Source organism: Schistocerca nitens, chromosome 4 (assembly GCF_023898315.1).
Source record: "Schistocerca nitens isolate TAMUIC-IGC-003100 chromosome 4, iqSchNite1.1, whole genome shotgun sequence".
Taxonomy (NCBI): domain Eukaryota; kingdom Metazoa; phylum Arthropoda; class Insecta; order Orthoptera; family Acrididae; genus Schistocerca; species Schistocerca nitens.
In genome coordinates this window covers 710,949,016-710,973,546 of record NC_064617.1, presented here as the reverse complement: position 1 = coordinate 710,973,546, position 24,531 = coordinate 710,949,016, and the positions used below count along the sequence as shown (strand labels likewise).

The 24,531-nt window shown below is 42.1% G+C and overlaps 1 protein-coding gene across 4 annotated transcripts in view; it reads right to left on the bottom strand.

Moving 5' to 3' along the window:
• The window catches only part of LOC126252754 (transmembrane GTPase Marf), a 216,878-nt gene that overhangs the window by 155,125 nt on the left and 37,222 nt on the right, over window positions 1-24,531 (bottom strand). The window contains exon 2 of one of the 4 annotated variants that reach the window (XM_049953664.1): window positions 10,307-10,420. The exons of the other annotated variants lie outside the window; for them this stretch is intronic. The gene's annotated coding sequence lies outside the window, so the exon portion shown is untranslated. The remainder of the gene's footprint in view (window positions 1-10,306; window positions 10,421-24,531) is intronic. 4 annotated transcript variants of the gene reach the window in all.

Genomic DNA, 24,531 nt, shown 5'->3' with positions numbered 1-24,531 from the left:
GTGTTAAGTATGGAACCCTGTGCAGACAGTCAGTCAATGCGATTTAATCAATGTGCAATCATTGAATTCTTGACAGCAGAAGGTGTCGCTCAACTACTGAGGTCATTAGCGCCCAGTCACAGTTGTTAGAGCACATGGAATCTAGTAAAACTCAAGGGGAGGGGGGGACACCAGAAAGTCCTGACAAAGATGCAGATAAAATAAGTAAAAAAGTTAGATGTCTTTGGACAAGCCAGTCAAGGTTATAAAACGCAGAACACGAGCAGCTGCTCGAGCGTCATCAGCTAAAATATCCGGTAAGGTAGATGGCAGGGACAGGACAACAGGAGGTTGACTAAAGCGGGAACACGACAATAAAACATGTAAAACATGGCACACTGTTAATGCTTGACCACAAGGGCACTGCGGGGCTGAGTCACCGGAGAGCAGGTAGCGGTGGCTAAACCGGCAATGCCCAATCCGCAACCTGGTCAGAAGGACTTCTTCTCGCCGAGATGGTCGGGAGGAGGTTGTCCAAGCAGTTGGGAGCGGTTTTACTGCCCGGAGCTTGTTACCTTGGAGGGATGACCAAGCATCCCACCACAACGACACAAGCCTCTTACAAACAACCCCACGAACGTCAGATGACGGGACACAATGGGAGGCTGGCCGAGGCAGGAGGACTGCAGCCTTGGCTGCAGCATCAGCAGCCTCATTCCCAGGCACTCCTACATGTCCGGGAACCCACAGAAAGCTGACAGGAGAACCATTATCAGCGAAAGAATGGAGGGACTGCTGGATCCGTTGCACCAAGGGATGGACCAGATAGGGAGCTCCAAGGCTCTGAAGAGCACTGAGGGAATCAGAGCAGAGTACATATGATGAATGGCGGTGGCGGCGGGCATACTGAACGGCCTGATGGAGAGCAAAAAGCTCGGCCGTAAAGCTGGAACATTGGTCGAGGAGCCGGTATTTAAAGGTGGCGGCCCTGACGACAAAGGCACAGCCGACACCATCGTCAGTTTTGGAGCCATCGGTGTAAATAGAGGTGTGACCGGCAAGTCGAGCACAAAGTTCAACAAACCGTGAGCAATACACTGCAGCCGGAGTACCCTCCTTCAGGAGTGAGCTGAGGTCGAGATAAATATGAACCGGAGCCTGGAGCCAAGGTGGTGTCGGGCTCTCACCCTCTCTGAAGGCGGTAGGGAGGGCAAAATCCAATTGTCGAAGCAGGCGACGGAAGCGGACTCCAGGGGGCAGCAGGGCAGACACATACAACCCGTACTGACGGTCGAGAGAATCGGCGAAGAAGGACTGATAAGAGGGGTGGTCAGGCATTGACAACAGCCGGCAGGCATACCGACACAGCAATACGTCGCGCCTGTAGGTCAATGGTAATTTGGCAGCTTCAGCATAAAGACTCTCAACGGGACTAGTGTAGAAGGCTCCGGTCGCAAGACGTAACCCCCGATGGTGGATGGAGTTGAGACGGCGTAAGAGGGATGGCCGAGCAGACGAGTAGACGAAGCTCCCATAATCCAGCTTCAACTGGACTATGGACCGACACAAGCGAAGCAGGACAGTCCGATCCACTCCCCAAGATGAACCACTAAGAACTCTGAGGACATTAAGGGAACGTGTACAACGGGCAGCCAAATAAGAGACGTGCGGAGACCAACAAAGTTTCCTGTCCAATGTGAGCCCTGGAAACTTAGTTGTTTCCATGAATGGGAGAACAACGGGACCGAGATGTAAGGATGGCGGAAGGAATGCTTTATATCGCCAAAAGTTGATACAAACCGTCTTCTCTTCAGAGAACCGGAAGCCATTTGCCATGCTCCATGAGTATAGGCTGTCTAGACAACGCTGAAGGCAGCGCTCCAGGAGGCATGTTCTCTGGGCACTGCAGTAGATCGCAAAGTCATCGACAAAGAGAGAGCCTGAGACATTAGCTGGAATGCAATCCATAATTGGATTGATCGCGATGGCAAAAAGGGCTACGCTCAAGACGGAGCCCTGAGGCACTCCGTTCTCCTGGAGGAAGACGTCGGACAATACGGAACCCACACGTACCCTAAACTTTCGATCCGTTAAAAAGGAATCAATAAAAAGGGGCAAGCGACCGCGTAGGCCCCACCTGTGCATAGTGCGGAGGATACCTCCTCTCCAACAGGTATCATAAGCCTTCTCCAAATCGAAGAACACGGCTACCGTTTGGCGCCTTCGCAAAAAGTTGTTCATGATGAATGTCGACAAGGTCACAAGGTGGTCAACAACGGAGCGGCGGCGACGAAAGCCGCATTGGACAGTAGCCGTCGAGATTCAAGAATCCAGACTAACCAAGCATTAACCATGCGCTCCATCACCTTACAGACACAGCTTGTAAGAGAAATGGGGCGGTAACTAGAAGGAAGGTGTCTATCCTTCCCGGGTTTGGGTATAGGAACAACGACGGCGTCACGCCAACGCATAGGGACCTGACCTTCGGTCCAGACGCGATTGTAGGTACGAAGAAGGAAGCTTTTGCCCGCCGGAGAAAGGTGTGCCAGCATCTGAACGTGAATGGCATCTGGCCCCGGAGCAGAGGACCGGGACAGTGTAAGCGCACGTTCGAGTTCCCACATAGTAAAGGGGGCATTATAAGTTTCCAGATTCAGTGAGTGGAAGGTAGGTCGCCGAGCCTCTTCTGCCTCTTTCCTGGGAAGGAAGGCAGGGTGGTAATGGGCGGAGCTTGAAACCTTCGCGAAAAACCGGCTGAAGGCGTTGGAGACAGCCACAGGATCAACGAGGACGTCATTTCCTGAGGTCAGGCCAGGTACCGAGGAGTGGGCCTTAATGCCCGACAGCCGGCGCAGGCCACCCCAAACGACAGAAGAGGGAGTAAAACTGTTAAAGGAGCTGGTGAAAGAGGCCCAACAAGCTTTTTTGCTGTCTTTGATGACTCTACGGCATTGCGCTCGGAGTCATTTGTATCCAATACAATTGGCCAACGCAGGATGGCGGCGAAAGGTGCGTAAAGCACGTCGTCGAGCACGGATAGCGTCTCTACAAGCCTCATTCCACCAGAGGACGGAAACGCGATGTGAAGAAGAGGTAGTATGAGGAATGGAATGTTCGGCAGCATTGACGATAACAGCCGTGAGGTATTCGACCTGACTGTCACAACTGAGAAAATCGTGGTCCGGAAAGGTCGCCAGGGAGGAGTAAAGTCCCCAGTCAGCTTTCGGTATGTTCCAGCTCGAAGGACGTGGGGATGGGGTGTGGTGCAGGAGACGAACGACACAGGGGAAGTGGTCGCTCGAATAGGTGTCAGAAAGGACATACCACTCGAACCGATGGGCAAGAGTGGTAGAACAGATCGAAAGCTCCAAGTGGGAGTAGGTATGAGTAGAGTCCGAGAGGAAAGTCGGGGCGCCAGTATTGAGGCAGACAAGATTGAGATGGTTGAAGACATCCGCCAAGAGTGAGCCTCTTTGACAGGATGCAGGAGAGCCCCAAAGGGGATGATGGGCATTGAAGTCGCCAAACAATAAAAACAGCGGAGGAAGCTGAACAATCAGGAGCATCATGTCAGCCGGACTAACTGCGGATGACGATGGAGTGTAGATGGTACAAACTGAAAAAGTAAAAGCAGAAAGAGTAATACGGACAGCTATTGCTTGGAGTGGGGTGGTCAATGGGATGGGATGGTAATAGACATCGTCCCGAACTAGCAAATGACCCCACCATGAGCTGGGATACCGTCCACAGGGGTGAGGTCATACCACTCCGAGGTATAGTGGGTAAAGGCAATATGGTTAGTTGGGCGCAACTTGGTTTCCTGGAGACCAAGGACGAGCAGACAGTGCAGGCGGAGGAGCAGTTGTAATTCCTCCCGATTAGATCGAATACCTCTTATGTTCCAATGTAACAAGGCCATCGCTAGTCAAAAAAGAGGGGGAACGAGACGGGGAAAGAGCTGGTCACCTCGACGGCTGCGGAGGGCCAGGTTTCGAGGGAACAATGCTACAACCGGCGGGAGGAGGATCCTGTTCCATCGAGTCGTCACCAGCTGCGGCTGCTGTCCCAGGTTGTGTAGGAGGGGCAGCATCATTTGCCGACGAGAGGCCAGCTGAGCGCCTGGCAGCAGAGTGTCCCAGCGAAACTGAGGACGGCCGGGAGCAGCGACTCACGGATGGAGCGTCAGACGAAACGCGCCGGGGTGGAGAGGGGGATAGAGACTTCTTCTTGGAGGCCTTCTTGGAAGTCCGAGGAGGCACGGGGATGGTGGGCTGGACCCGAAGAAGGTCCTGGAAGGGAGGGATTTGGGAGGCGGACGCATAGACCCCGGATGGGGAAGGAGGTGGAGGGGGGACAGGATAGGGGTGAGGATACTGTGGAAGGAGTGGACACGACTGAGGCAAACGAAGTGGTCAACGTCACAGGATGGAGGCGGTCATACTTCTTCCTGGCCTCAGAATAAGAGAGACGATCCAAAGTTTTGAGTTCTTGAATCTTCTTCTCCTTCTGATACGCGGGGCAGTCTAAGGATCTAGGCGAGTTGATGCCAGGACAATTAACGCACCGAGGTGGTGGGGTGCATGTATGTTCCTCACAAAGAGGACGTCCACAATCGCCACAAAGGGGCTCAGCCTCACACCGTGACGACATGTGCCCAAAGCGCAAACACCGAAAACAGCGCATAGGAGGCGGGACGTAAGGTCTCACATCGCACCGGTAGCACATCACCTTCACCTTCTCCATAGAAGGTCCCCCTCGAAGGCGAGGATAAAGGCCCCGGTGTCGATGCGACGGTCTTTGGGGCCACGCTGGACTCGCCGGACGAAATGCACGCCTCGGCGCTCCAGGTTGGCCCTGAGCTCCTCATCAGATTGCAGCAGGAGGTCCCGATGAAAAATAACCCCCTGCGTCCTATTCAGTGCCAGATGTGGGACAATGGACACTGGGATGTCCCCTAGTCGGTCGCACGCCTGGAGCGCCGCCGACTGTGTGGCAGAGGTGGTCTTTATAAGAACGGACCCCAAACGCATTTTACTGAGGGCCTCGATTTCCCCGAAGATGTCCTCGATGTGCTGAACAAAGAACATGGGCTTGGAGGTGGCGAACGTCCCCCCATCGGTTCAAGAACAGACCAAATTGCGGGGGAAGTACTTCGCCCCAAGCCGGCGTGCCTGTCCTTCCCCAAGCAGGAGAACCACAACCAGAGACAGTACCTTTCTTTTTAAAAGACTCGGCCGCAGAGCGACCTGATACATGTTGATGTTTCATCTGCGAAACGTCCGCCCCGATACCACCCACTCCGACCAGGGGCTCTCCCCACGGGCGCCACCCAGGCTCAGCAAGGGCCACCTGGCAGGATGACCGTTGCCGGGAGTCCTGATGCCCCAAGGAGACGGGCATCTACTCCTTGGCCGATGTGGGGAGGGTGCAGCTCAGGTGTCGGCAGTACGATCCCTGTGTTGTCAGGGGGCTACAACCTAGAGGGTACATGACGAGCCCACCACAACGGGCTGGCTACCGTGCTGGATTTCGGGTGCCATGGAAAGTCCATCATGATCGTAGGTGCAGATGGGGACGCACTATGGGCGTAACTTGTACAACCCATCAGGCGTTTAGACCCAATTTGAGGAATAGTGGGTATGGTTACAACGCCATTACAATGCTGAGTGCGAAGGTCTTAGTGCACGGAGGACCAGTGGTACACCACGTAAGGCGTCCTTCCCCAGAAGGCTCATACTTCTGTAGAATTTTGAAAAATGGAGGTCAAACCCCAAGGGGGACCATCACATGGAAGGCCGAAATGGTTGAAACTCCTTTTAGTCGCCTCTTACGACAGGCAGGAATACCTCGGGCCTATTCTTACCCCGGACCCGCAGGGGGATCTTTATGAGAATGAAGGTGATGCCTTTCTCCATTCAACTGTGGCAGGAGATGAAACGTGGGTACACCATTAAGACCCAGAGACAAAACATCGGTCTATGGAATATCGACACAAAGACTCACCCCAGAAAAGAAATTCAAGACGTAGCCCTCAGCTGGAAAAATCATGGTCACAGTGTTCTGAGACACAGATGGTGTTATCCATGTCGATTTCCTTGATCGTGGAACAGCAATAAATTCAGAGTGTTACATCACAATGCTGCAAACTCTGAAACAACCACTAACAATGGTCCGAAAGGGAAATGTTTTCCTGCAGCATGACAATGCCAAACCACACACTTCACGTGCCACCACAGCAGAACTTCAGAGACTGAATCTCACCACCGTACAACATCCTCCATACAGAACAGATTTAGCACCATCTGACTTCCATCTGTTCCCGATACTGAAAGATGATCTGCAGAGACACCATTATGCTTCTGATGAAGACGTTGAGAGAACTGTGAGACTGTGGTTGTGGAAACAGAGTGTCGACTTCTTCCATGACAGTTTCAGAAAACTTATTCATCATTGGTAGAAACGTATCCAACTGGTTGGTGATTATGTGGAAAAATGAATATTGGTAATTAAAGATCACATTCTAAGGATTATTTCTGCATTTCATTTATTAAAATATTCCCACCCAAATCCAATTAATGAAGGTAAAGGCATTATTTTTCATTCAATCCTCTTAGTTTAGGAATATGCATTGGGTGTAATCAGTCTCTAAACAACATGCTGCCCACATGTTATTCAAGTGAATGCCAAAACACTGTGGATCAAATAAAAAAATAAAAAATAAATAAATAAACTGTATGAAACATGTTAATAACAGCCCATTCTCTTCTAATTTTCCATCTATGGATGTTTCAAAGAAGTGAGAGGGGCAATGAACAGAAGCCAGCAGAGGTAAAGAACTTAGCTTTAACAGGTTAAGACAAAAGTCAATGTATGTGTGAGAGAATAAATTTTGTTAAGGTTTCTTTGTGTGAGGATACTACCCTGACTGCAGCACATTCAAACTTGATTTTACTAAAAGTACTTGTGAATTAATAACAAATTTATCATACATTACTAGTCCTATAATGAGTATATTCAGTGAATATTAAGGTTTTAATACTCTGTTAAGTGAAAAACCAATTGCCATGCCTGAAGTAGAGAAATGGTGGCATCATCAGAGTAATATGAAATGCATCATGCTTTGACTGCTGAAAACAGCTGGCTGAAATCCTTAATACCATGGCCAAAAAGAGGTTTCTTTCAAGAAAATCCACGCAATATCTGCATGGGGGGAAAAAAAAAAAGAAATGTTGCATGGTCTTATTGGTAGTGGTATGCTGATGCCTTCTTCCAACCTTTGAAATGATTTATATAGCTGTGATACAGAGACTTATGGCTCAGCATTTTTGATATTTACAATCACTGCTAGAGGTGAACAAAGTGACCCGTAACAGATAAAAACCCTAGAAATGGCTGGGGCACAAACCAGAGAACTTTGAATCTGTAGTCCAGTACTTTACCACAGGATTAAAAAAAGAAATCTAAAGTAAAAAGTGGTCTACTGTATTCATCAGTGATTTACTAGTCTGACAACCAAACTGTGGGACTGATAAGCACGCAGTTTAGTCCAATCTACAAATCTACAAACGAACGAGTTTTTAACATTATTCATAGTTGTGTGTGTGCCAATAAATGTTTTCGAATGTATATTTATATACAAAACACTACACTTGGCTGAACAGTGAGTTATGTTTTTATATTACAAATTAAAATGCTGAATCCAAGGCAAAGAGTTTGGGGAACAATTATCCCCCCCTCCCCCCAACAGAAACTGAATGTAACATGAAGCAAACTTCAGTGCAACCAATCTGTACTTTCTAGTACTGCAATTAATGCTAATTATACATGGTACCTTTTAGTTCACAATCAAGTCCCCTGCAAAATGAGAACTGAATGGGATCATTCACTTTCTTGCTGGAGAACATACATCATCTGAAAATGAGTGTGATCTGAAAGTTCACAAGTGACAGATTGGTTGTAGCAATGAAGGAACTTGTCAGCATAATGTGCAGGTATTTGTGATGCAGATCACCAGGAAAAGAAGTCTGTGGCACCTACTGATCTTACGGAACAACAAGTGGATCACAAAACTTGTTAATGATGGCAGGCCACAATTTTCAAGCTAACAACACTCCCATCAGTTTTACACATGCCCACATGAGAAATTTGGGTTTAAGACGTATATTATGTGTGACCATCATATGTACTTACTAGCACAAGCTTAGCATTCCTCCAGCACCATTCCAGGGAAGGCAGGGAAACGGGGGTGGGGGAGGAAGGGGTAGAGAAAGTGAGAAAATGACGACTCTTTTCTAACAGTGTGTCTGAGGCAACTGTTAAGTAGTAGTGCTGTTTATAATGTGGAACCTGGGACAAAAGTCACCATAGTCTTATTCTGCAAAAATCTTTAACATCTATGAAAATTAATCCAGAATAATCGCACAGAAATATCATCAACTTCGCATCCCTTCATGACAGAGCTTGCTTTTGCATTACAGTAGTGACAAGGAACTCCCCCTTAAGAGTTTCAGATGGGAGGCCATTCATTAGCTGCCTTGCAATCCACATTTCCACATTGACTTCCATCTGTTTTGTAAAAAAAAGGAAAAAGAATTTGAAGCGCAACTTATCAACACAAATGAGGAGTTACAGGCCACAATCAGCAGCTCATTAAATATTTAGTCTCTTGTTTATTACAATTAATTGAATTCTATGGCACATCAACCCTTGGAGAGAGGAAAAGTATAAAAGAAAGCTAGCATCTCATACCACAGTTGGTCTGAAGATTGCATTTTTATTAAATTACATGTATACAAAAGGGAAATTTTGTTTTAAGAATGTTGCTCAAGGACAGTTTACTTCAAGAGTACAAACAAAACACCTTTCTCCAAAAGTTATCAAACAACAATATAAATTATGTTAGACTGCTACTCACCACATAGAGGAGGTATCGTGTGGTGGACAAGCACATTTAATAGTAAATTAAGCCACTAGACAAACTTCTCCCTCAGATTTGGAAAAAACACATATTCAAACAAAGAAAAACACACACACACACACACAGTAATCTCCAGCACTGAGCCCCAAATGCACTCAACAGCGATCTTGGATGGGGTGAGAAGCAGGGGTATAGAAGAGGCAGGGGATGAGGAGGAGGATGGATAGCAGGGGTGGGAGAAGATGCTGTAATGCTGCCTGTGGGACTTGACAAGGATGCAGTGGGGCAGGATGGTGTGCTTCTAGGCTCCATGTCAGAAAGCTATGCTGTGGGGGAGGGGAAGGGAAGAGGGGAGAACAGAGATGTGGAATGGACTACACAACTGTGTTGGGGCCAGATGGGGGCAGGGGCAGAAGAGTGTGTGTGTGTGTGTGTGTGTGTGTGTGTGTGTGTGTGGAGTGGGATCAATCAGGCAGAGGACAGAGGCTAGCAAAGAGCAAGGGCTGAGACTGGGACAAATGAAGTAGATGTTGCACGAAGAAATCTCCATGTACAATTCAGAAAAGGTGGTGTTGGTGGCAAGAATCTAGACAGTGGAAGCTGTGGAGCAGTCACTGAAGCAAAGCACAATGTCCTGTGTGGAGAGAGGAAAAGTATAAAAGAAAGCTAGCATTTCATACCACAGTTGGTCTGAAGATTGCACTTTTATTAAATTACATGTATACAAAAGCAACCTGACAAGCCAGCTGCCTCTAAGCCACAGTTTGGCTATGACCATTCATGCAGATGGCCATCTTGTTAGCAGTAGTGTGCACATAGAATGCTGCACAGTAGATTTAGCGAAGTTGGTAGATCACATTCACATGGGTGCTCTCACAGATAGTCCTGCTTTTTAGGGGACTGGAGATGCCTGTAACAACAGGTAATATTTGGAGGATGTATGGGATGCCTTGCACCTAAGTCTTTTACAGTGACATGGAACTTTACTTTCATCATCTTTTCACAAGATATATGTAGGAGGAAGCAATATATCGGTTGACTTGTAGAAATGTATGCACGATGAATTTCAACAGTAAACCACACGGTCTCTTTTGTGGTGTCTCACAATCAAGTTAGATGAGAACTTCTATGACACCTTTTTAGTTATTAAAAGTCTTGGTGTCGGAGGTACAGTTACAGAATAAAAATCCAAGGCTCGCAGGTTGTCAGTCAGTCCTAATATTTTTTTCTGTCACCATTTCTTTAACCTCTGGTACCATTTGTTAATGTAAGAAATGCTGAGCTGCACTATCATTCTGATTCACAATAAACTGTAGGTCCCAGCTAAGCTGGCTGGGTATATACGTTCAAAGGTGGGAGGAAGGCAACATCATACCACCATCAGCAGGACCGTGCATGGTACAGCTTTACCTTTTTTCCTTTCTTCAAAGGGAGCTGTGACAAAATGCAGTGTTCTTCTTTGGATCTTTTCTATTTCCTCTATCTTGTGGTATTTGGTGTAGGTCCCATATATCCAAGTACCAGCTGAAAAAGAGTTTTCTAAGCTACATCCTTTGTGAATGAACAACTTTCCGAGAATTCTTCCAATTAATCTATCTGGCATCTGCCTTTCATGCATGCAGTTTTATGTGGTCACTCCACTTTATTGTTCTGTACACAAATCGCAGATAAGAGGTTTAATGGCTGTTAAATGCTTCCAGTGATTGTTTGGCAAATTTGTCATCAAACAAAATGGAACTTATTGTCTACATACGTAATAATGTTAATTTGTTTATGTTCAGTGTCAACTGCTGTTCCCTGAACCCTGAAGTGTCAATCCTCCAAAGGTCTTCTTGCATTTTGTTGCAATTTTCTAATACTGTGACTTTGTATTATACGAAAGCATCATCCAAAAACAGCTTGATGAAGCTTCTGGGGTACTCCACAAGATCCTTTGTATACAATGTGAACAGTAATGGTTCTATAACACTCCATTGCAGCATGTACTAAGTTACTTTCATGTCTGAAGATTTCCCTGTTTCTGTTCTATTTGAAATTTTCCACCGAGTCTCACAAATGTTTTGATAATCCATATATCTGTATTTTGTCAGTTCACATGAACGGAGTTATGGAAATTAGAGGAAACCTTATTCTTAATGGTTAGATGGCAATTTGAATTCTGTTCTTGTGTAATTATAAACCAGTGCCTTAACCATTGCATAACCTAGTCCAATAACACCAACTGACATATAAGGCGAGTGGCAGGTTGAGGTAGAGAGCCCTTGGCTGGGACTACCTGTCTGCCCATGCCCATCCATCCGTGATGGTCAAGTGGCCACTACTTCAGTAGGTTCTGACTAGGCACACATGGGGAGGGCTTTGCTGCTTATTTTGAGCTCCTATGTTAGGTGCATTATGGAGCCCTATAGAGAAATTGCATCCATGGCGGGAGTCCAACATGCACTCTGTTTGTCTGCCAGGGGGCCTCACCCAAAATCTGTAGACGGCAATGCTTGTGGCTATCTAGGGTGTAGGGTGCAATCAGCATCTAGTTGTGGTTCATGTCGGCACCAGTGAGGCCTGTTGCTCTAGTTCTCAGACCATCCTCAGTTCGTAAAGACAGTTGGCCTCCCTCACAGGGTGCAAGCAGTGCTGACAATTTGCAGTATCCTTCCCAGAACTGGTAGGGGTCTGTTGGTCTGGAGTCTAGCTGATCTAAGCAAACTCAAGTTAATTATCTGATGTTTTTATGAGCCACCCAATTCCACTGTGACAGTTTTAGAATCATTCAAGGAAAGACTTTGCTCAGTAGCATGGAAATACCCAGATCATGCATTATTAGCTCGAGGCAACTTTAACCTACCAAGTACAGACTGGAACGTCTGTGGATTCATTGCAAGTGGTACGTACAGGCAGTCTTGTGAAATATGTTAGAACACATTTACCAAAAACTGTCTTGAGAGGTAGTTCGAGAGCCCACATGCAGTGGAGACATTTTAGCTACAAACAGGCCTGATCTCACTGTCGATGTCAGTATTGAGACAGGGCTTAGTTATGTCACACAGCAACACCAGTTTCTTAAGTTAATAAAGCCCTCAAGAAGGCTAGGAGAATATTTTTGCTAGAAAGAGCAGATATGCAGTTGTTAGCATCCCTCACAGACAATGCATGGACATCATTTAGTTCCAGTATAATGGACGAAGAGGAATTATTGGCCAAGTTTGAATGGGTAGTAAAGCAAAAGTTGGTTGAAATTCATGAGTCTGTAAAAAGATTGATGCATGAAGCATATAACAATTAGCACTGGTATACCTTAGCAAAATATCTTGCTGACAACGCAACAGAATTCTGATTCTATAAGATCGCTAAGTGGATTGAAGGCTTCTATCCAGTCACTTGCTGAACAGTCTGATGCAGCAATAGAAGCCAGCAAAAGAAAAGCTGAACTTTCTAATTTCGCATTTAACAAATCATTCACACAGAAGGATCGTAAAAACATACCGTCATCTGATCATCACACTAACTACCATATGGAGGACATAGTAATAGGCATCCCTTGCTTAGAGAAGCAACTGAAAGAGATGAAAACAAACAAGTTGCTAGGTCTGGATGTAATCACAATTTTGTTTTACTGATAGTATTTTATGGCATTTGCCCCTTACTTGTCTGGCATTTATTGCTAATCTATTGCACTGAGTCCAACTGAAAAAAAGTGTGGGTGACTCCTGTATATTAGAAAGGCATAAGAATGAATCTGCAAAATTACAGACCAATATTTTTAACTTCGGTTTGTTGCTAAATTCTTGAACATATTCTCAGTCCAATGATAAAGCTTCTCTCCACAAATCAGCAAGTTTAACCTCAGCTTGCCCTTTTTTCATGAAATACTGCAATACATGGATGCAGGGCAACTGGCAGTTTCCATCTTCCTCAATTTTTGGAAAGCATTTGACATGGTGCCCCACTGTAGACTGTTAACAAAGGTATGAGCATTCGTAATAGATTCCAATATACATGAGTGGCTCAAATACCTCTTAAGTCAATAGAACCTAGTGTGTTATCCTCACAGAGAGTGTTCATCAGAAACAAGGGTATCAACAGGTGGCCCACATGGAAGGGTGATAAGATTCACTCTTATTCTTCATATACATGAATGTTCTGACGTATAGTGACAGCAGCCATCTGCAGATGTTTCTTGATTATGATATAGTGTACAGGAAGGTGCCATTAATGAATGACTATAGGAGTATACAAGATTACTTACACAAAATTTGTAATTTGCTCTAAATGTAAGAAGTGTTCAAGAGTGGAACAGCAACTCAATTGTGAACTGCAGAGTAGCCATATACATGCAGATGTAGTTGTAAAAAAAAAAAAAAAAAAAAAAAAAAAATCTAAGTTCATCTAGAGGAACAGGAAAAACAATCCAATAATGTTTGGATACAATATTGGTAGTGAGCTGCTCAACACAGTCACATCAAATATCAACACATAACGTTACAAAGTGGCATTAAATGGTGTGATCATGCAAAGATGTAGTAATGAAGATGGATGGTCAAATTTGGTTTTTACTATGAGAATTTTTGGAAAATGTGGTTTATCTGTAAAGGACATCGTGTATAGAACACTATAGTCTGATCCATGAACGATGGTGGTTCGTGTATGTGGAGGCATGGATGGGGATGGCATTGTTGGCAATTCCAAGTGACAGTTTGGTATGCACATCATGTGTTTTCCACTTAAAGTGTATATCGTACGAATTGTGTCTCTCCCTTACTTAGGCAGAATGTATCACTTATCACCACCATCAGTGATGAAAACTCGCAACAAATGGAAAAAAATTACTAAACAATTCGCTAAAATTACATTTAATGTTCATATTTGCTATGGCATTGAGAGCAGAGTGCTCAGAGCACTACTAAACACTCATTGGCTGTCGAAGAATGCGTGATATAGGTGTGCAGAACAAGCCTAAACTCAACTGCCATTGTTCATGACTCCAACTACAGTGCGAGCCATTCTTGAGTACTGCTAGAGTGTTTGCGATCCCCACCAGGTCGGATTGAAGCAAGACACAGAGAGCCGGCATTTGAAACCGACTGCAGAATGACTCTACTGCCGCTAATGTATATTTTGTGCATGGACCATGAAGTTACGAGAAATTAGGGACTGTAAGGAGACATGTAAACAGTCACATTTTTCTCACTGTATTTGCGAGTGGAACACGAAAGGAAATGAATAGTAGCGGTACTGGGTAGAACTGGCCATACACCATATGGCTGCTTACAGAGTATGCCTGTAAGTGTAGATGTGGATGTGAATAGGAGCGGGAGTACTCATTGGCATCGACAAAAATATTGTGTCTATTGAGGTTGAAACCAAGTCTGAATGTGAAGTTTTCTGGACGTGAGTAACCAGCCTAAGCGAACTCAAGCTGATCACCGGATGTTGTAATGTCTCTTCAGCGGTCTCTCCGCGATATTTTCAGAAATTTTATAAATTATATAACTCAGTACATATCTCGAAATATCTCTTCTTATCTTACCGATTATCAATGCAAAGTAGTTTCAAGCCCAATTATTCCTTGGAGCGTCCATTTACTCCATGGAATAGCTTCTCTGCTATCTATGTTTTCTCTTATGAAAAGAATGAAGGAATTCTTGCCGATTAGTACTGAAAGAAGGAGGATGTATATGTATGTATTGTTGAGCTAGTCGCCATCTTGATGAGATTCTGTATGAGTAGGAATTTAATACATTAACTAAACTAAAGTAAGTGCGTTCGCGTATTATTTAACTGATTATTATTGACAGTGTCTGCTTACTACGCTGTGTTGCACGGGATCAGTGGGGAACATCTGATTTACACTGGATGAACCTGCCATTTTTTATGCTCAAGATATCCAGTTACTTCAAATAAATAGGCTAACACGGTCTTACCAGCAGATCTCCGGTCTTCCCCATGTGATCACCGAAAGTTAATAACTATTACAAATGTTTCCAGGAGATCGACTGACAATTTTCGTTGCACCAAGACTTCGAAATTGCTTCACTGCCTTATGGAATTTAAGTTAAGCTCAATTTAATCAGGATAGAACAGTATTGAACTGTGTGAATGTGATAAGCCTGCTTTGTGAATGAAAATTCCCTTAACATATGCATGTTTTTACTGTCCTGACCAGTGAAGCTAAATCAGGCCGGTGTGAGAGGGGGTTTTTAAATTTTAGATTCCACAAAAATAAATAAATAAATAAATTAATTAATTAATTAAATTTAGCGACTGTGACAGGATAGTAAAAACATGCATATGTTAAGGGAATTTTCATTCACAAAGCAGGCTTATCACATTCACACAGTTCAATACTGTTCTATCCTGATTAAATTGAGCTTAACTTAAATTCCATAAGGCAGTGAAGCAATTTCGAAGTCTTGGTGCGACGAAAATTGTCAGTCGATCTCCTGGAAACATTTGTAATAATTATTAACTTTCGGTGATCACATGGGGAAGACCGGAGATCTGCTGGTAGGAACGTGTTAGCCTATTTATTTGAAGTAACTGGATATTTTGAGCATACAAAACGGCAGGTTCGTCCAGTGTAAATCAGACGTTCCCCACTGATCCTGTGCAACACAGCATAGTAAGCAGACACTGTCAATAATAATCAGTTAAATAATACGCGAACACACTTACTTTAGTTTAGTTCATGTATTAAATTCCTTCTCAACCAGAATCTCATCAAGATGGCGACTAGCTCAACAATACATACATATACATCCTCCTCCTTTCAGTACTAATAGGCAAGAATTCCTTCATTCTTTTCATAAGAGAAAACATAGATAGCAGAGAAGCTATTCCATGGAGTAAATGGACGCTCCAAGGAATAATTGGGCTTGAAACTACTTTGCATTGATAATCGGTAAGATAAGAAGAGATATTTCGAGATATGTACTGAGTTTTATAATTTATAAAATTTCTGAAAATATCGCGGAGAGACCGCTGCAAGAGACATTACAACGTGTTTATCGGCTCCCCAATTCTGCCGTAACAGACTTAGAATCACTCGAAGAAAGTTTCCACTCAGTAACACAGATGTAGCCCATTCATACAATGTTAAATGAAGGCGACTTTTACCTATCGAGTATAGACTGGGACATCTATGGATTCACTGCAGGCGGCACAGACATACAGACTTGTGAAGTAGCTCTGAACACATTTTTCCACAAACTATCTTGAGCAATTAGCTCAACAACCTATATGCAATGGAAATATTTTAGACCTTATAGCTACAAACAGGAGGCCGATTTACTGACAGAGTCAAAGTAGACAGCAATTGGTGACCACGGTGTCATCACGGCAACCATGGTTGTTACAGTTAAAGTTAAAAAAATCCACCAAGAAGGCTAGCAGTGTTTTTATTATTCAGCAATGGGCCTTTATTCCAGCACACAATGCCAAGCGGCTACACAAAACCAAGTGACTCCCTTATATAAGAAGTGTAAAAGAACAGACCCATAAAAAGACCAAAATTCTTAACATCATCAGTTTGCTGCAGAATTCTTGAGCATGTTCTAAGCTCAAATATAATAAATTTTCTTGAGATAGAAAAACTTCTCTCCACATCATCATGGATTTGGAAAGCGTCACTTTTGCAAAACTCTGCTTGTCCTTTTCTTGCACTATATCCTGTGAACCATGGTTGATGGGCAACAGGCAGATTCCTTAGTCCTTAAGTTCCAGAAAGTGTGACACTGCAGCCACTGTAGACTGATAACAAAGGTCAGAGCATGTAAAATAGTTTCTCAGATACACGAGTGACTCAATTCTTTGTACGTTGTCCTGGACGGCGTGTGATTATCAGAGGCAATGGTATCTTCAGGAATGCCTCAGAAAAGTGTAATAGGACCACTCTCGTTCTCTACACACATAAATGACACACAATTTCTACTAGGTGTAATGAATGGCAGCTTGCTCTAAATGTAGAAAAATGTAAGTTAGTGCAGATGAGTAAGGAAAAATAATCCGTAATGTTCAAATACATTATAAGTGGTGTACTGCTTGACACAGTAACATCAATTAAATATCTAAGCATAATGCTGCAAATCAATATGAAATGGAATGAGCACATAAGGTTAGTAGCAATAACAGTAGTAGTATTAGTACTAATAGGGAAGGTGAATTGTCAACTTCAGTTTTTTGGGAGAGATCTAGGAAAGCTCAATTTGTCTATAAAGGAGACCTCGTACAGAACCCTAGTGCAATATATTATTGAGTACTGCTTGAGTATTTGGGATCCTCACCAGGTCAGATTGAACGAAGATGTCAAATCAATTCAGAGGAGTACTGCTAGATTTGTTTCCAGTAGGTTTGATCAATATGAGAATTTTACAGAGATACTTCAAGAACTCAAATGGGAACCCCTGGATGCAAGACCATGTTCTTTTCACAAAATGTATTGAGAAAAATTAGAGAACCAACACTTGCCGCTGATTGCAGTACGATTGTACTGATGCCAATGGGCATTTTATGTAAGAACTGTGGAGGCAAGATAGCATAAATTAGCAATATACATCGTCTTTTTCCCTCGCTCCATTTAGTAGTGAGACAGGAAATGGAGTGACTAGTAGTGGTACAGGGCATTCTATGGTGGCTTGCTGAGTAGTTGCAGATGAAGCAGACATGTGAGAGACAAACAAAGTGACAGGCTAATTATTACAGGAAAGCATCAACTGAATGATGAATTTTGTGAGGCCATGACGTAGAGCAACAGTGTTGAGTACCAATACACCCTTATGGATAACATAGGTGCCTTTTCTTGTAAGAGTATGTTAGCAGAACTGTTCCAGTCCTGAACTTTCTGACCAATTAATGAAAAATACTTTTCAGTCCAATCTTTCTAACTACTCCTACTTTTATTTTTCTCACACAATTCACTGACTTTTTTTAATGTGAGTTATTGACTTTCACCCAGTAAGTAATAGATACCTGAAAAATTAGTGGACTTCACGGTGTTAACACTACTTCCATCATCATATCCAATTAAATCTCTCATATTACTTTCTACATTCTTCAAAATTAATAGGCTCTTTAGAACATAATCTGCTTCATGTTATCTTTATTTAATTCTATTTGTATGCATTTTTAATGAAAGAATGTGTTGAGGGGGAGTGGATAATAAAGTATATTTACTCTAAGGGATTGACATTATGTTGTTCATTGTTACATCTACACCTTAGACTCTGCAAAACACTGTGAAGTGCATCACAGAGGGTACATCCCACTCTACAAGTTATTATGGTTTCTTCCCATTCCATTCAGTATGGAGCACGGTTGCAATGACTAAATGCCTCTATGCATGCTGCCGGTTTCTATTCTAAGACTATTAATCCATATTAGTACGGAAGGACCATATGTTTAAAATATTTTTTATTATATTGATTAATATTAATTAATTCACTATTTTGACAGATTAATGTGTTGAATTTAGAATTCATTTCTGTAGATTTTTTCTACAAATAGTATTGATACTTTATGATTTATTTATGTTTATTTTAAATTTTCTTTTATTAGTTATTTGTGTTTTAATTAGTGTTGCTTTTCTAACTTTATTGGCACTAGTTAGTCTGATCACTTGACCAATATTCTAAGATGGCTCCCATGAGTGATTTGTAAGCAATCTCCTTTGTAGACTGGTTGCATTTCCCTAGTATTATATCAATAAGCCAAAGTCTGTTACTTGCTTTATCCATGACTGGGCTTATGTTATCATTCCATTTCATGTTTTGAGTAGGCGTTGTACGAGTTTACAGAGTCTAACTGTGACTCAAAGGGCACTATTCTTTTTTTGTGAAATACACAATTTTACGTTTTTGAAAATTTAAACCGAGTTAATTTAAATCAAGCTGCCAATAATTGCACCACTTTGAAATCTTATCAAGATCTGCCTGACTATATGTGCAGCTTCATTCTGATAGTATTTTGTTGCAGATAACTGCATCATCTACGAAACGTCTGAGGTTATTATTAATATTGTCAACAAAATCATTAATACAATATACAACATGAACAGCAAGAGTCCCAACACGTTTCCCTGGGGTACTCTCTAATTTACTTCTACATCTGACAATGACTCTCCAGCCAAGATAATATGCAACATCTGCCCTACCAAGAAATCCTCAATCCAGTCACATATTTGGTCTGATACCCCATTTGACCACAATTTTGATAAAAAGCACAGGTGTGGTACTGAGACAAATGCTTTTCAGAAATCAAGAAATACTCCATCTACCCGACTTCCTTGATCCATAGCTTTCAGGATGTCATGGAGAAAAGTGCAAGTTGGGTTTGTGGGACAAAAAACAACCAACGGGTTGTGACCTGCATTTCATATATAATCTCCATGCAACAGACAATGTAAATCACCTGATGATTACTGCTCCACTTGGATTACAAAGAACAAATTAACAGAATAACAGACTAATGTGTTCACAGGATAGTTGCTAACTGTAATGAATTCTATTCTTTGCTAAATACAGGCCATGAGTAATGGTATTTACTCACATGTATTGGCATACTGACGTAATTTAAATACTACAATTCATGTTCTTACATCTGCAGCATAGACAGTTGAAAATGGACACAAAGTATGAACCATTTACAGTACTATCAAAGTACAAAATATAAAGTTGTAGCTAAAGTGCAAGGGTGGTCTTATTTAAACCAATTAAAATTATGCCAATACATTCCCCACTAACTTTTATGCACATTCAAGTGAAGAGAAATGTTGCGCAAGCCATCTTTTGGCTCAGTGTTTACAACAGGAGATTAAAATGGTAGTACTGAAATTCATACAACTGCCTCAATACTATGGAGGGTTAGAACAGAGAAGAAATGTTTCCACAAATAAAATATGAAACAACGAGGCTCACATTTTACCACACTATGATGTTGCCACACACTCTTAGGACTATCATCAGTGTTTCAAACAAGTTAAGCCAACTGCTATACTTCAATAAACTGAATTTCAATTGTTGGTCAATTACGTTATCTGTCTAGTAACTTTCCACTGTGTCTTCAACAATTAATTACATTCATTCTCACTGCAGCAGGATCTGTAATTGAATCATTGCACTCAAAGCAGTAAGAAATAGGAAAATCTAAACAGATTATGTACCTCTCATTCCACATTGTTACTGGATGGGACTTGTGGAGTATGTATGATCATGAGGTGTCTCATAATTATACCACAAAATAAGAAAAAATATATATTCAACGTACATTACATTTTGTAGCTGCTGTCCCATGCAGTCACAGATAGGTGAAACTGTTAATAGAAGTCACCAAAAATACGAAAATAAATAGCATAAATAAACAAAAGTGTAAGCAATAAAATGTGGCAGCATTCAAAGTGCACTGACCAGCAAAAATCTGTAACACCTCACTGTACTGCAAACACCTTCAAGCACAAATATCACATAACAATGCTCATGCAGTGCTTAAATTTACTTTATAAGTGTTCTGTGAACAACCATTTGAAGTATCCAGATTTTCTAAACTTTTATAATCACTTTTTTCCCAACCTTAACACCAAGACATTCCAACAAACAAAAACTTTATTGTACCATTGTTATAAAAATTGCTGGTGGTAATTATTTTTCTACATTCACTATAGCCCATTACATTTCTCTTTGAATTCACTTATTATTTTTGTATCAAGTGACAATGTCTTTTTACATGGGTGGATACATTTTATTCATCATGTCATTTTCCGTACACTACCAGTAATGTTTTCGTAGACAATGGTTTCAAAACCAATCTAATCTAGTTTACCACCACTTATTTTTCCCCAGCAGTCACTTTAACACAAGGCTTGAGGATTTTTTTCTGATTAATTTTGATATATTGCTGCAATTTCATGAGACTTGTTCCCTTATTTTTTAATTTATTGTTTCTACATGCTAATATATTCATAAAATAGTACTTATTACACTTCTTTGCCAGTAATAATTTCTAAACTTCATACTCAATACACAATTTGTTCTTTCTTTTACTGTTGTCTGTTAGTTATATGTGGTGACTTCAATATTAATTGTACAAGTGATTGTGCAAGGAAAAGGATGCTGGTAGACCTCCTTAATTCATATAATCTTATGCAAACTGTATTCTTTCCAACGAGAGTGCAAGGGAACAGTAGAACAACCATAGACAATATTTTTGTTCATTCCTCATTACTAGAAGGGCATTCTGTTAGCAAAAAGGTGAATGGCCTTTCAGAACATGATGCACAAATTTTAAGTCTAAAAGATTTTTGTGCTGCAACACATGTTAAATATAGTTACCAACTTTTTAGGAAAGCTGATCCAGTTGCTGTAGAGACTTTTGTGAACCTTATCAAGGAACAAGAGTGGCAAGATGTTTATAGTGCTGATACAGTAGACGATAAATATAATGCTTTCCTCAAGACTTTTCTCATGCTCTTTGAAAGTTGCTTTCCGTTAGAACGTTCAAAACAGGGTACTAGCACAAACAGGCAGCCTGGGTGGCTGACTAAAGGGATAAGAATATCTTGTAGAACAAAGTGGCAATTATATCAAAACGTTAGAAGCAGTCACAATCTAAATGCAGCAGCCCATTACAAACAGTATTGTAAGGTGCTTAAAAAAGTTATTAGGAAGGCAAAAAGTATGTGGTATGCAGATAGAATAGCTAAGTCTCAGGATAAAATTAGAACCATATGGTCAGTCGTAAAGGAAGTGACTGGTCTGCAGAGACAGGTCGAGAATATAGAATCAGTGCGTAGTGGGGATGTCCGTGTTACTGATAAGTCGCATATATGTACAGTATTTAATAATCACTTTCTGAATATAGCAGGTGAACTAAATAGAAACCTAGTCCCAACAGGCAATCATATAGCGCTCGTAGAAAAAAGTGTTCCGAGACTGTTACCTGAAATGCTCCTCCATGATACTGACAAAAGGGAGATTGAGTTAATAATCAAATCACTAAAGACCAAGAACTCTCATGGATATGACAGGGTATCTAGCAGAATACTGAAGTATTGTTCCATGTATGTTAGCCCAGTACTTAGCCATATCTGTAACTTTTCCTTTAGGAGTGGTCGGTTTCCTGACCGATTAAAGTACTCGGTAGTGAAGCCACTTTATAAAAAGGGAGACAGGGATAATGTTGACAATTATAGACCTATTTCTATGCCATCGGTGTTTGCTAAAGTTATCGAGAGGGTTGTATATACAAGGTTACTGCAGCATTTAAATTCACATAATTTGCTGTCAAATGTACAGTTTGGTTTTAGAAATGGCTTAACAACTGAAAATGCTATAGTCTCTTTTCTCTGTGAGGTTTTGGACGGATTAAATAAAAGGTTGCGAACGTTAGGTGTTTTCTTTGATTTAACGAAGGCTTTTGACTGTGTTGACCACAAAATATTACTGCAGAAGTTGGAACATATGGAGTAAGGGGAGTAGCTTACAATTGGTTCGCCTCCTACTTTAAGAACAGAAAGCAGAAGGTAATCCTCCGCAATATTGAGAGTGGTAATGATGTTCAGTCCCAATGGGGCACTGTTAAATGGGGCGTTCCCCAGGGGTCGGTGCTGGGGCCACTGCTGTTTCTTGTTTATATAAATGATATGCCTTCTAGTATTACAGGTGATTCAAAAATATTTCTGTTTGCTGATGACACCACCTTGGTAGTGAAGGATCTTGTGTGTAATATTGAAACATTATCAAATAATGTAGTTCATGATATAAGTTCGTGGCTTGTGGAAAATAATTTGATGCTAAATCACAGTAAGACTCAGTTTTTACAGTTTCTAACTCACAATTCAACAAGAACTGACATTTTAATGAGACAGAATGGGCATATTATAAGCGAGACGGAACAGTTCAAATTCCTAGGTGTTCGGATAGATAGTAAGCTGTTGTGGGAAGCCCATGTTCAGGATCTTGTTCAGAAACTAAATCCCGCTTTATTTACCATTAGAACAGTATCTGAAATAAGTGACATTTCAACACGAAAAGTAGTATACTTCGCATATTTTCATACGCTTATGTCATATGGTTTATTTTTTGGGGTAATTCTTCTGATTCAAAAAGGGTATTTTTGGCTCAAAAACGGGCTGTTCGAGCTATGTGTGGTGTAAGTTCGAAAACCTCTTGTCGACCCCTATTCAATAGTCTGCAAATTTTGACATTGCCCTCACAGTATATACGAGGGCCGTTCAGAAAGTAACCTCCGGTTGATTTAAAAAAATACACCAAGTTAAATAAAAATATTTTAATATATACATCTTACAACTACATCTTTGCACTATTTTTCTACATAGTCTCCATAGCGATTGAGGCACTTATCGTATCACTTCACAAGCTTTGAAATTCCTTCTGCATAAAAATCACCCGCTTGTGCCTGGAGCCAGCCTGTCACCGCATCTTTGAGCTCTTCGTCGTCATCAAACCGCTGTGACCCGAGCCATTTCTTCAAATGCATGAAGAGGTGATAATCACTTGGCGCCAGGTCTGGGCTGTAAGGTGGATGGTTGATAACGTCCCACTTGAAGGACTCAAGAAGGGCCGTTGTTCTGCGAGCAGAGTGAGGACGGGCGTTATCGTGCAAAAAAAAACGATACCGGAAGTCAGCATACCACGGCGTTTGTTCTGTATAGCCCGTCGTAACTTTTTTATTGTTTCACAGTACACGTCTTGATTAATGGTCGTACCACGTTCCATGAATTCAACCAACAACACCCATTTGGCATCCCAAAACACCGTTGCCATCAGTTTTCTGGCAGAAAAATCTTGCGAGGCTTTTCTTGGTTTGGTAGGCGAATTTGAATGTGCCCACATCTTTGATTGTTCTTTTGTCTCAGGGTTCACGTACTTAATCCAGGTTTCGTCACCGGTCACGATTTTGTTTAACAATGGTTCTCCTTCGTCCTCATAACGTGACAGAAAGTCTAATGCAGAGGCCATTCTTTGAGTTTTGTGGTGGTCGGTAAGAATTTTGGGCACCCATCGTGCACAGAACTTACGGTAACCCAATCTTGCTGTCACTATCTCGTATAAGAGAGTCTTAGAAATCTGTGGAAAACCAGTAGACAACTCCAACATACAGAAACGTCGATTTTCACGAACTTTTGCATCAACTGTCTGAACGAGTTCGTCAGTCACCAATGATGGTCTACCAGTCCTCTCTTCATCATGAACGTTTTCTCGTCCACTTTTAAATAAACGTACCCATTCACGGACAACTCCTTCACTCATAACTCTTGGTCCGTACACGGCACAAAGCTCACGATGAATAGCTGCTGCAGAATATCCTTTGGCTGTAAAAAACCTTATGACAGCACGCACTTCACATTTGGCGGGGTTTTCTATTGCAGCACACATTTCAAACTGCCACAAAAACTAAACTAGCGCAGGTACGACGTTCACTCGACCACAGCTTGATGCCGACTGACCTGTTGAGTGCGTGAACGCACAGATGGCGTCGCTACTCCCCCCACAACCCGCACTGTGACCAATCGGAGGTTACTTTCTGAACCGCCCTCGTATTTTCTTTAATGTCGTTTGTTGTTAGCAATATTAGCTTATTCCCAAGAGTTAGCAGCTTTCACTCAGTTAATACTAGGCAGAAATCAAATC